This window comes from Anastrepha ludens, chromosome 3, assembly GCF_028408465.1.
Source record: "Anastrepha ludens isolate Willacy chromosome 3, idAnaLude1.1, whole genome shotgun sequence".
NCBI classification, from domain to species: Eukaryota; Metazoa; Arthropoda; class Insecta; order Diptera; family Tephritidae; genus Anastrepha; species Anastrepha ludens.
In genome coordinates this window covers 132809933-132823142 of record NC_071499.1, presented here as the reverse complement: position 1 = coordinate 132823142, position 13210 = coordinate 132809933, and the positions used below count along the sequence as shown (strand labels likewise).

General features: G+C 37.8%; 1 protein-coding gene across 1 annotated transcript in view; it reads right to left on the bottom strand.

The window, feature by feature from the left end:
• The window catches only part of LOC128859355 (mucin-2), an 89197-nt gene extending 76404 nt beyond the window's left edge, over positions 1 to 12793 (bottom strand). The window contains exons 1-2 of the mRNA XM_054096313.1: positions 12707 to 12793; positions 11095 to 11735 (exon numbers count right to left, since the gene is read on the bottom strand). The gene's annotated coding sequence lies outside the window, so the exon portion shown is untranslated. The remainder of the gene's footprint in view (positions 1 to 11094; positions 11736 to 12706) is intronic.
• Positions 12794 to 13210: the final 417 nt, after the last annotated feature.

Here is a 13210-nt window from a genome sequence, read left to right as displayed (position 1 = left end):
AATTTTATTATGTAAGTCTAGTATAAATAATTAGTTTTGAAACTCAGAGCGGCTAGCAAAATTAACAATATTTTTATCTTCTCATAATTAATTAAAATCGCGTATCAGTTTTAAAAATACAGTATGTGCAATATACAGATCTCCCTAAGCTCTTTGCTGGAGTTTCGCATGCAATCCTAGTTAACAAACTTGCCTGGGCATTCGTTAATAATTATTAGGCTCATTATTTTGTCGTGTCGCCTCTAAAAGTAGTGTTTTGGGCCCATCGTCCTTTATCTTGGAGTTAATAACTGAAAAGTTGTATTTCATGCGCTATTTTTTTTAATTTAAAGTTCGCTCCTGGTGTAGAAATGGCAGCTTGTTTTTAAACATAACGAAATGCTTTCATATTACTTTCGCCAAGAGTTTTTCCCCTTTGCAGGCGTCTTATTCTATCTCTAATGGTTGTCAGAGATCGGTTAATGAAAGTATGGGCGTGGAATTTATTGTCAATGCAAAGTTAGGTTTAATTAGTTAGGCTAACTATAGGAGTGGCATATTACCTTAGACAATTTTCCTCCTTATATCCTAGTCCTTATATTTACATGTAAGTCATTGCGTTCAAAACTGGCTTAAACTAATATATATTCTGTTGGCCCGGATGTAAATTTACATATGCCTAAATCCATATATGAAGTGAGTTTGTGCACCTTAAAGGTCAGGAACTATAGTGAGTTGCATCGTCATTGCAAAACTTTCGAAAAACAAACCTTCTATTATTATTATTATTATTATAAAGAATCTTCGTTATTAGCCAAATTTAGGAAATTTGCTGGTGGAGATTTTGTCGTTGCATTTGCTTGTACTTTAGTTTTGTAAAATATTTTATTTTTCGTGTGAATATATGTGCACATACAAGCGCATGCGTACATATGCATCTATTTAAGATTTAAAAAATGTTTTTGGTATTATTAACTGTTGTTGCTCACTACTACACTGTCTCACCTGTCGTTAACTACTTGACTAACTGCCTCAGAAGCTTGCGCAACGTGAGCTATAAAAATTACCTCAGATTTCCGTTAGTATTGTTACAACAACAAGAGCAACACTTTGCAACAAAAAAAAAAAAACAAATAAATAATCCACTAAAACCGAGAAACCTCAGAGGCAGTCAACAGCTCAGAATTTAAAACTAAAACTTGTGTCATAGTCCATAAATTACTGCCGGAAATTTCTTCACATGCTGTTGGGTCGGAAGGTTGAGAGAGGGAATCATAGAAAATTTTTGATAAGTAACGGTAGAGTGGAGCAGCGACTTTGTGGCGAGTCTGTCGTAGTTGGGCAGTTGATGTGCGCTCGTATGTCAGCAGCTGGCTAATTTCCACTCGGCGTACAAGTGCATGGAGGTGGCAGGCGATCTACCAAATGTTGTTAGAACATCTTTGCCTGCGTGCACGTGCATTCGCAGTCTGCCAAGTATGGACTGGTGGGTATGCAGTGCCAATGCTTCATTTGGATACCAATTGTTTGGATGCGCGCGCATGAAACTGAAACTGTTGTTTTACGATTGCACATACCATTGCACATAGGCATACTTAAGCACGCGTAGTGAATGTTCGCAAGCTGCATCTCGGCGATACATTGTTGGTTGAGAGTAGATTGCAGATACCAAAATTACACCTGAGGCCGTCAAAGTTCAGACCAACTTTGTTGTTTTTGCTGCTGTGCTGCTGCGGTGGTGATGTTAGTGGAACCCATTGGAGTTGGACTTGTGCCATTTGCTTTCCGTGTAGTTGTTTGTATTACCGTTTGCTGTGCTTCCTTTGGCTTTATTTGTGTAATTGCTATTTTTGTTGATATGCTTGCTTGTTAATACTGTAATTAAATACAGTAGTTCTTTTATTATTCTTTTTTTCGTTTGCTTTCTTTATTACTGTTGCTTTTGTTACTTCCTTCTGCCATTCTTGCATTTCTTCCACTTAATACTAACACCGCGAAGCTTATTAAATGTGCGAAGACATAGTGGTTGTTGTAGTTGTTGTAATGATTGCCATTGTTTTTGTGTTTCGTATTTATTTTGAAGAAACGTGTTGTTCTCCAAGCGAGTTCATTCATTTTTAATGTTCCGAGTGCACTGGGTTCGCTTCTAGCGAGTGGGAGTTCAATAGATTTCGTATCCTTGAAATTACTAGGGGCGCCGTACTATACTGCCTACACAACATGTGATTGCAAGCTCCCTGATGGAACTGGTGCTTTATAAACCCGTTGCGGTTATAGGTATGGAGGTGCTTCTTGCACCACACACTGCTGCGTACCTTAATGCAAGTCACTAATGCACTCCGCTGGCTGCCAGCTGTGCAATTTCTATTGGTCTTCATCGCTTGGGGCTCAATCAAGTCAAGTGCTTCATTATCAACTCGAGTGCTAAGTTTCATGCACTTTCCGATACCTTGAGCTCAGCCACCGTAGTCGATTATCCCCCGCTCTGTCTCGCCCTTGTATCCATTCGCACTTCGAACGTTGAGTCGATTGGCGTGGTTCGACTGGCTGCGCCAGCTATGATCCACTTTTACTGAAACTAATTGCAGCCATTACATTCGAGGAAGAATTAGTAATCACATAACAAAAACAAAAAATAACCGGTTGCTCAAAATCCAAAATATGTATTAATAACAAAAACAGTAATGCTTCGAGGTGAAAAAACAGGTATTGAGGTACTTACCGAAAAATTACGCTTGCGACGGTAGGAGTTGTAGTGGCGGAAAGGGGCCGTGTGGAAAAGGCCAAGAATGCAAACACAATTTACAATGAATGCCTGTTTCCGTACAGTGGCAATAAACACTTAGCTAGCTACCACAACAACAACGACAACAGCACACTGTCCGCACTGAACCGAGAAATCAGTAGGTCAGCGAGCGCATAAAAATCGAGCTTTTTTAATTTTTCATTTGCTTAATTAATTTTGTGCTTCTATCAGCGGATTTCACAACGTTCACCACACCTCGTTGCAACGCAGCAAGCATAAATAAGCAAAAAAGAAGTATGTTATTATATAAATAAATAAATAACAATAAAAAAGCTTTCAACACCCGACGAGGCCCTGACAGGTAGAGCCACTTGGCCGAGGCGGAGCCGCAGCTCGTCCAGTACAAAAATTCAAAGTTAAATTTTTTCGGAATATCGCACTAAGAGCAAATCAAAAAGCTGCAACAACATAGCGCAGAGCTGTCAGACAGCAATCTACTACTCGCGAAAATGTGTCAAATTTGTGGCGATCAAGAATCTTCAGCCAAGTATAATTTAATCGAACATAAAAAGTAGCAATAAAAGAGCGATTGAGTGCCACATGCTTAGCTGTTGTTGTAATAGTATTTGTTGCTGTAACAGAAACAATACTAGATTTGTTAATGCGGTTATTATTGTTATTTTTGTGCACGACCTTTTGGGCGCCCGAAGTAGCTTAAGTATTATTGTACTCTGGTTTAACTTTGCTCGTGTATGTATAAGCAAGTACACCAACATCAATATGAGTGCAAGAGTTCGAGTATGGTGAGTATAAAGGTACACTTTTTTGCGATTGTATTGAATCACGTCAATTAGAGGTTTTTTTTTTGTTTTTTTGCTATTTGGGTTAAGAGGCTCTCGAGCGTCTCAGCTGTGGCCTCAGAGCATCCGTAAAGTGTTTGATTTTAGTCATAAACTGGGAATGACTGCATGAAGGCTTGCTGTAATGATGAATTGACCGGATGAGTGGTTCACAGACTGAGTGTGTGAATGATTGAATGAGAGGATTAGTAGCGATTCAATGATAAAAAAGTAAATCAGAAGCTTTGCACAAGAAAACAACACAAAGTAAATGATGAATTATGGCTTTTGCCATGTTTTTTTTTTTAACCATCCAAACATTTAAAGTTTTGTAAGGGCCTCGGAATTTTTTATTAACGCATACTTGATATAGAAATAAAATGTTTTGCTACTGTCGAACTTAAAATAATTTATCGCTTCGAGGCGTAAATAATTGAACATATTTTTGGCTTGCATAGCTCAGCATGAAATTTCTGTTAAAAAAAATAAAAATAAATAATTGGCGCGTACACCCTTTTTGGGTGTTTGGCCGAGAGCTCCTCCTCCTATTTGTGGTGTGCGTCTTGATGTTGTTCCACAAATGGAGGGACCTACAGTTTCAAGCCGACTCCGAACGGCAGATATTTTTATGAGGAGCTTTTTCATGGCAGAAATACACTCGGAGGTTTGCCATTGCCTGCCGAGGGGCGACCGCTATTAGAAAAATGTTTTTATTAATTTTGCTTTCACCGAGATTCGAACCAACGACCTCTCTGTGAATTCCGAATGGTAATCACGCACCAACCCATTCGGCTACGGCGGCTGCCGTTACTTTTGTTTTATTGTAATTAAATTTTCTAGTGCCTGAGGTATTTCAATTTGCTATTTAACTTTTTTTTTTTCATTTATATATTATTGTAATTTTGTAAAAATTTCACTTGCATTTTGCCAATATTTGGGTGCCAAGTATTTTGTTATGTGACAGTTTGATTTGTTGTTATTTCAATTGTTGCTATGGTCGCTCACTTGCTGGACACACCTGCATGCCACAAGGCAACAATACGTACACAATAAAATAATAAAAGCTTGCTGTTGACCTGCTGCTAGCATTAGTATCCATCCAGCCAAGCAACAACAAAATTACAAAAACACGTTGTTGCCGCGCTTAAGCGCAAATTGACTGACTAGAGCGTTGCGCGAATTAGTGCTTAAATAATGAAATTTTGCTTTAAAATAATTAACGATTTTATTTTACTTTTAAAATTTTTTCTTCGATCAAATTTTTTCGGGTAATTTCCGGCGCGTGCTAAATATTTTCTTTCTTAGTTGATGCAAGTGTTGAGAAATATTTGAGGAATGCGCCTTTGAAATGTGTAAGCTCTGAAACTAAAGCGGGTTCACATAACCAACATGTTTTGGTAATTTTAGTCGCACCCAGGTGGCTATTTTTTAATAAATGAAAATTTTTATACACTATAGACTGTTGTGAGATGACGACCAGTGTACCAAGCCGTGGTCTTCTAAAATTTCGTATTTAATAGCATTTTGCTTAAAATTTTTGAATGAAACTGTACACGAAAATAAATGAATTTAATTCTTACAAAATTAATTTATCCATAGGAAATCTAAAATAGATGGATCACGGAACCCACTTGGGAGGTAACCGGATAGATCTTGCCTAGGGAAGATGGAAAGAGATCTAGGATCCACTTAACCGAATTTCCGTTAGACAGCGACATTGGGCGCACATGCGAAGTGAATATGGACTCCCTGTAAGGACTTCGTGCGCACCTGTAGAAACGAGGGTGAATTGAGAGTGCTGAACACTTTTTCCGCCACTGTCACGCTTTTGTCAAAATACGATATTGCTGTCTAAACTCTTACTTCATTTGATGTCTGGCAGACATTTACAATATTTCATGCTTTATTAGAGAAACGAAGTGGCACCACTACATTGGGGGCTACAAGGGGAAATTTGTGTCCAAAAAAGCGACATCAAGGTAAAAATTAAAAACCAACATTTTCATTATTATTGCTAGGCCAGTCCTTCTGTAGTGGAATTCACTTCAAAGTCCTACTTTTTCTAGAATACTGTAAAATGTTAAAAGTTCCAAGGCGTTGATAGTCCAAAGTCATTTTTACAAAACCTGGTGGGTGAGTTTTACTGCTGAACATGGGTAGGTGGTAGATTAAGTACCTCGATTATATGCCATTACTTTCAAAAATTGGTAGCAAGTGCTAGTGTAGCCAATTAAACCAACTGACTTGAAATGAATATCCGAAGAGAGAGAAACACTATTCGGAAATAACTGATTTATGAGCGGTAAACTTAGACCTAACAGAAAGTTTTTAAATCTTGGGGTCAATTTCTCAATGTCTTAATAAATACTATGTATAATAAATATAAATTGCAAAATAATGAATTAGATGCGTAGAATTCGCTATCTCCTACTTCAAGCGACAAACAGCTGTTCTTTTACCAATTTTGCCATTTATTTCACAAAATGTGTCTGTAAGTCTGTAGCTAATCGTATACCCTTTGCTTGGATATTTGGCCGATCTTCCCCTCCGATTTGGGATGTGCGTCTTGAGATTTTCCACAAATGGAGAATCTTACAATTTTATGCCGCCTCCGAGTTGCAGATGGTTTTAGAAGGAGCTTTTCCGCAAAAAATATAGCCATAGATTAGCGATTGCCTGCCAAGGGACGACTGCTATTATTATAAATTATATTATATTATATTATAAATTTATTGAGACTTTACAAAACAATTTTGTTTGTTTTTTATTTCTTTTAAGTCTTTATATAATTTTGCTATTTGGTTTTTATTACAAACAATTTTAATCATGGGAACTGATTTTCATCATAAATTATTTGCCACAGTTATCGAGTTCTTTAGCTACTTCAATTACTATAATCTTTTCGCGTATTTGCCTTAGGTGCTGAAAACATCATCGAAAATGCTTTTAACCGCCAATTGGCAATTACCTATTCGCCGATTTCGCTATTGTGTTGATGCTGGGGAATGCGCGCGCCGAAGTGGGCAAGCAGAGAGACGCCGTCGCCAAGCAGCCGCTTAAGAAACTGCAGAAATCACATTAAAGCTGTCGCAGCGTTTGTGCAGCTGTATCTAGTTTTTGCATTTGTTTTATATAGCAAAAAAGAATAAGAAATTCGCGCTAAGGCACTTCAAATCAATTAACGCTTAATGGTTACGCTTAAGCAAAATACCGCTGCTCCAGTGCCAACAGCGGCGGTCGTGGCGACAGGAACACTCGAACGGCCAGTTAACTAACCAGCCAGCTGGACGCTGAATCCTAAACGCTGGGCTAAAAAGTATGAACTGTAGAAAAACAATGTTATGCCGACGACATAACAACTTGGCAGTGTGGCGACTGGCTGCAGACTTTTTCATTTGGTTTGCTCTGGCAGCCATTCGTTTATTTGTTCATTTGGTCAAACGTTCTTTTGAATATATAAATTTACATACCTACCCATGTGTGTGTGTGGTTGTGTGTTTATTAAGTCTCTAAAGTTGCTGGCTCATTGATTTCAGAATGAAGCGGTAAATATGTTGCGATTGTGTTTATAGAGGTGGCTGCTGTGTTGGAAAAATTTGCAGAATTGGATGAATTGAAAATGCAAAAAAGCAGAAATTCCACATTGAAATTGCAAACCTGCACACATCTACATATATTTATAGCGTTATAACGGCAACCATAGTAATAATAATAAAAACACGGCGCAACCAGCATTTTTCAAGGCAACTGACCCAACAACAAAACAGAGGTACCAATTTAAATTTACAGCAGCCATTTGCTAGGCTACTAAAAAAGAAAACCTAAAAGCAATCAAAAAATGCATTACTTCGCTTGGTCGCCGCGTTTCACTTGCAAATGCGCAACTAACTTATTTCTATTTTATTTGGTAGTATTTTTTTGCATTTTCTGCTTGCTTTATTGTTATTTAGCCTTTAAACTGCAGCAGTTGGTCGTATCGTATGTCTCTGCAACGTGCAGTAACCGCGGTATCAGGTCCGGTGAACGAAGCCACCGCTGAGGCCGGGGCCGTGGTCAGTGCGCTGAACGAGAGCGGCTAGCAGGTTCAAGTGGCGACCCACATACAAATAAACATTGTATTCGATAGGCGCGCTGCAACAATGGCAACCGCGCCCCCAACACCACTGCAAGTTCGTTGCTGCTGCTGCTGCCTTTTCACGTTATTTATCGGTGATAAATACAAAACTGTGCATATTTGGAGTGCTTTTCCAGTTTATGTGACAGACAAAAATGTTTAGCGATTCCAGTCAGAATAAAGTGCTCTCTTGAGGCCAAAGGGTGTGGGGTGTATGGAGCTTAAATTCATTGTTCGCGGCTTAAAGTGACAAATGTATGAAAAATTCCACAGTGTACCCAAACCCAGGCCCTATGACAAGGGGATAAAAAAAATGTATGTTTTTCTTGAATGTTTCTTCTCCTACGTTTCTTGTGCTGCGTGTTTGGAAACTGAGAAAAAACTATGCGGGCATGCGCAGTTATACGATTTTGTGCTTTACGCACGGCCTTAAAAACCAGTCGAGAGAAAAACGATATAAAAAAGCATAATTCAAATTACAAAAGCGAAAGAATCCCCAGAAACATCCTGCTTAGCTTGTGAAACCACTGCGCGCAGCTGTTGCGCCTTTGCTATTCTTCATACACAACATGCAGCTTCGAAAACTATTCTGAGCATATCGTGCGAATAGAAGTGTATATTGCGACACAAATGGCGGTTGATCGCTTGCGAAACAAATACAACCATTTACGTTCATGCGACAGTGGAATATACAAAATGGGGCAACTTATGCCTGCAAACAACAAAGGGAAATTGCGCAGTTGTCGTAGCTGCTAAGGCCTAGGTAGTGCTCGTCGACAGTATCAGGTCACCAGCAAATCAAATGAGAATCAAACGAGCTGAGCGTCTTTGCAAGTATCACAATCGCGCACAATGCACGTTTATATGTATTTGTACAACACTTATGTATATATGCACAGGCATGTGTGCCTTTGTGTTGACTGCCTCTGGCTGTCGGGCTGAGTGACTGATTGTCACGTGTGACATAAAATTCACATAATAATGCGAATTAGAGTTACCAGTTGTCAGTTGTCAGACGAAAAATAGCAAATAGCGCATGTGGAAAAGCAAATGGCAGCTGCGCGAAATCCTACAACAAGCGGGAGCTGCTATTTGTGGGCATAAGTGGGGGTTTGGGGCGTTTAAATGCATCTGCAATTTGGAAAATTTGCTACTGGCACGCTACCCAACTACCAACGATCCAATAGTTACACCTCCTCTCAGTCCCCAGCTGGCTTGTAATTATGGATTGCTGTCTGAGTTCCGTGTGATTTGCTGCTGTCGCTGCTACAGAATAGCCACATTTGTTATTTGTATAGTCTTTTCTACTGGGCGAGACTGCTTTTGCTTACGCTGCTGCTTTGATTTAGTGCAAAATTAGTAATGCTTAATTTAAATTGTGGAAATAAGTACACAACGGTTGGTTCAGTGTCTTGTTGGATAGTTCTGCATTTTAGCAACACTGACATTAAGCTGTCGTTTGCATTGCTGCTGTTGTGCTGAAAAGTTGTGTTATGCGATAGGGAATTGCGCAAAGGACTGCCAAATTCCAATAGTGTACGAAAACGAGACACTTTTTACAAAAACAAATATGTAATTTTCTTCTAAAAATAAATAATTGGCGCGAACATTTCTGTTAGGTGTTTGGCTGAGCTCCTCCTCCAATTTGTGGTGTGCGTCTTAATGTTGTTCCACAAATGGAGGGACCTACAGTTTTAAGCCGACTCCGAACGGCAAATGGTTTTTTATGAGGAGCATTTTCATGACAGAAATACATACACTCGGAGGCTTGCCATTGCCTGCCGTGGGGCGACTGCTTATAGCAAAAACTTCTTCTATTATTTGATGTTCATGCACGGAGAATCGAACCTACGTACTACCGAATGGTAGTCACGCATCATTCGGCTACGGCGTAACGTAAATGTATGTGAAAATTTACATAGGGCTTTCCTACAAGAGCAAGAGGATACTGGAATGGAATAAAACAAATAAATCCTTTTGACGTGATAACGTCTTATAATTCGATTTAGCCGGCTGCACGCACGAAAAAATGTGTCGTTATCTTGCTCAATCGTCGTTAACTTGCTCATTGGTCGTTACCTTGCTTGAACTGCAAGCGAAACGAACGACAAAGAGCACAATCGGCCCCCGCATTCGGCAACGTTCGACATCTGGCTTTCTCCTACTTGAATAAGCATATATATGCATATATATGCGCATATGTAATATATATACATTTACATATTTGTATTTGCATATGCCTTCTTATTGATTGTTATTAATTTGATTTACTTGAAGAATTTAAAATAAAACCTAGTGTATTATCATCATCCTTACCGAATTTATAATTAGTGACGACTAGTTGTTAATAATGCCTGTTGTTTTAATGTCTTTATTATTAATTTATTATTATATATGAAGGAAAAAATGTATGGTAATATTTACCACATACCTTATAAATTATATTGTATACTAATATATGTATAGAAACATGCATACATACATACACTTTGGTGCAATTTTCATAGTCTAATATATATGTGTCCTATGCCAATACATATAAACATGCATATATACAATTTCGCGCAATTTGCAAACAAAAAGAACAAATCTATATGTAAAGATGCATACAAATCATATGGACATATCAAATGTACGAATCTATTCTGTACGGAAGCAAATGTAAGCTAATGCTTGAACTGCAAGCGAGAGCTCGGAGCGTACGACAAAGACGCACAATCGGCCTCCGCGTTCGGCAACGTTCGACATCTGACTCTCTCCTACTTGAGTGAGCATATATATGTATGTATATGTGCATATGAATTCAAATTTACATATTTGTATTTGCATATGCCTTCTTCCTGTGTGCATGGTAATGAACAATTTCTCTGTTGAGAATAGGACGATGATAGGAAAAGAAGGAAATGAAAGGGGGTATTTCCAGTGTAATGTGTCTTGAAAAAGGCAAATCGATTTTGTTGCCTCTTAGTGTTGTTGACTTATTAACGTCTGATGCACAATCGAAATTGAGCATATCTTTCACGAATTTGATAAATGTTTCGTCATTTTTCACGTTTGTGTAAATGTAACTTGATCAATTCCATTCCGATTCCATTTACCTCCTTCTCTATATCCATACGAAATATCTATCAAACAAATAAAATTAAAATTTTGTTTTGAAAATTGCAACCATTACATCAGTATTTTCTTATGACGTTGTCACGTTAAACTATCGTCAGTAAACCGACTTTACAGACAACCTCTTTTTATTAAACAATCCTATGTAAATCCTATGAAAATCCTATGTGTGCCAACTGTAGACAACAACAACAAACGGTTTTTTTGGGGGCACTAAATAACAAGAAAGACACGTTGTTATGTTATAGACTTTGGTGCGCCGTGCAGGAGCAACTACCGAACTGATCAAAAATACTCACCATATTAAAAACAGCTCCCAAGTCTGACGCTAAATGATGGCTGTAAGACAACAGGTCAAAATTTATATATTGGTGACATAACTCTTTGTTAGTTGCTGCCTCTTCTAAAATTTGTCTCTTGCTGCCTTAGCCACAATCAGATGTGTTTAATTGCATTGGCATGCGGCTGACTGTAGATCTACTCAGCTGGTAATATGATGCGAATGTCGCTGTGGCTGTCGTCGTCATTTACGTATGCATACATATAAATGCACTTATGTATGTAAGCCTGTACTCGTACTGATTTATAATAATATGATGCAAAGAAAATAAGCAAAAAGATCACATGACAAAACGAATAGTATCCAATTGCAATTTTACGCACAAAACTGAACGATTCGCTGAGTGACAGAACGACGACAGTCTGTTGCTGGTTTGTTCGATTCTGTAAATGATTAAATAACTTTGTGGTTGGAGACACTACAAAGTGATTTCCTCGTTTTTGGATTTTTGTGTTTTTTGATTTTATTCGCACTGCGTGCCGACTTTTTTCGATTATTTCTGATATATTAATTTTTTGTTTTCGAAAATTTGTAAAATACGCTTTTCATATGCACTGTCGCTATTGTGTGAATTTAAGTGGTCGCAACTTCAAAGATAATCTGTGAATTAAAATACATTTTTTTATTACGATTATGAATGCACAATGTCTGCGTTAAAAATAATTGCATTTTCAGTAAACGTTTTTTAATTTTTAATAACCAAAACAAAAAGCTAAAACTGAAAAAATAATTAAATGAGTTGTTGTTTATAAGTAAACTGGTTTAACGTTTAGCGGGTGTTCGCGTTAGACACTAAATTATGAAATAAAGTAGCCGAGTTATAAATATTCCTGCTGTTAGTTTTTACTTTTATTTTTTATATTTTTTTGTCCGTATTGCTGGAATATATGCTATTACAAACTTTTTGCTTTTAACAACACAAAACAACAACAAAGCAAACCTACACACTGCTACCTACTTGCACTTTTGCAGTATTTTTCTTATTTACTTGGATTTATTACTGTCACCTTTCCCTGTTGTTACAATACAAATAAATAGGCCAAAAGGTAACGCATAATCGCACAAATTACGTGTACAAGACCATCAGCAACGCCCGTGACACTCTTTCACATACTACAGCATCAAAGTATTTTGTTGCAGTTGTGTCGCTTGCATTCAGTAATATTTGCGATTCTTTTGTCCAAATTCCATTTCGTTTATAACTGTTTCACTATAAGTTTGCATTTCGTCGCACATTTAACGTGAAAAGCCATTTATTTTTTATTATTTTTTAGTTTTTTAATTTCGACTGTAACTTCAAGGTTTAAACCAAAAGTGATATTTTTGACTATTTTGTTGTTTATTGAAAAATCTTTTTTGCTGTTCATTTCGTAATTAGAAAAGTTATAAAAAATTAAAAATCTAGCAGCTTATTACTTCACTGCCAACGACAGTTGCACAAATTTTAATGGTTTTTACAACTTTTTATTGGGCCACATTTTGAAATACAAATTTAATTCAATAAAACCACCCCATTTGCCACACACAATCGAACGCGTTGCAATAGCGTAAATTTTATTAGTTCGGATTACCATCACTGCTGTCGTTTAACGAAAAATAAACACCGTGAGAAAAAAAGCCGTCAATGCACAACAACACAAATCTCCCCAACCACACAACGTGACACTAGTTTCAAAACTGAAAGCCGCTTTGAAAATTCAACTACGACTTGGTGCAGCGAATGCCGTGTTGATCATATGACATGAGCGGTGCTTTTGGGAGTTTTTAGTAGTTGGCGAGCTTTTGGCTGGAAGTAGCGAGTGAGTTGTGTTTATTACGCGAATGCGCCGTTGTTTGTGTTCCTTTGGTAAACAGCTGTTCACTGATCACGCTCAACTGCGCTCGGAGATTGAAAATGATTGCCAATCTCTTTCTCCACCCTTTTCCACACTCTTTTGACTCTCTCTTTATCTTTCTTATGACTGGAATGATAAGCGGCCAAGAATGATAGAAAGAAGATTGCGCCCATCAGAGCGTACGTGACGTCACGTTTGATGAGTTGTGTAGTATTGCCAACTATTTGCTCTTCGCAATAA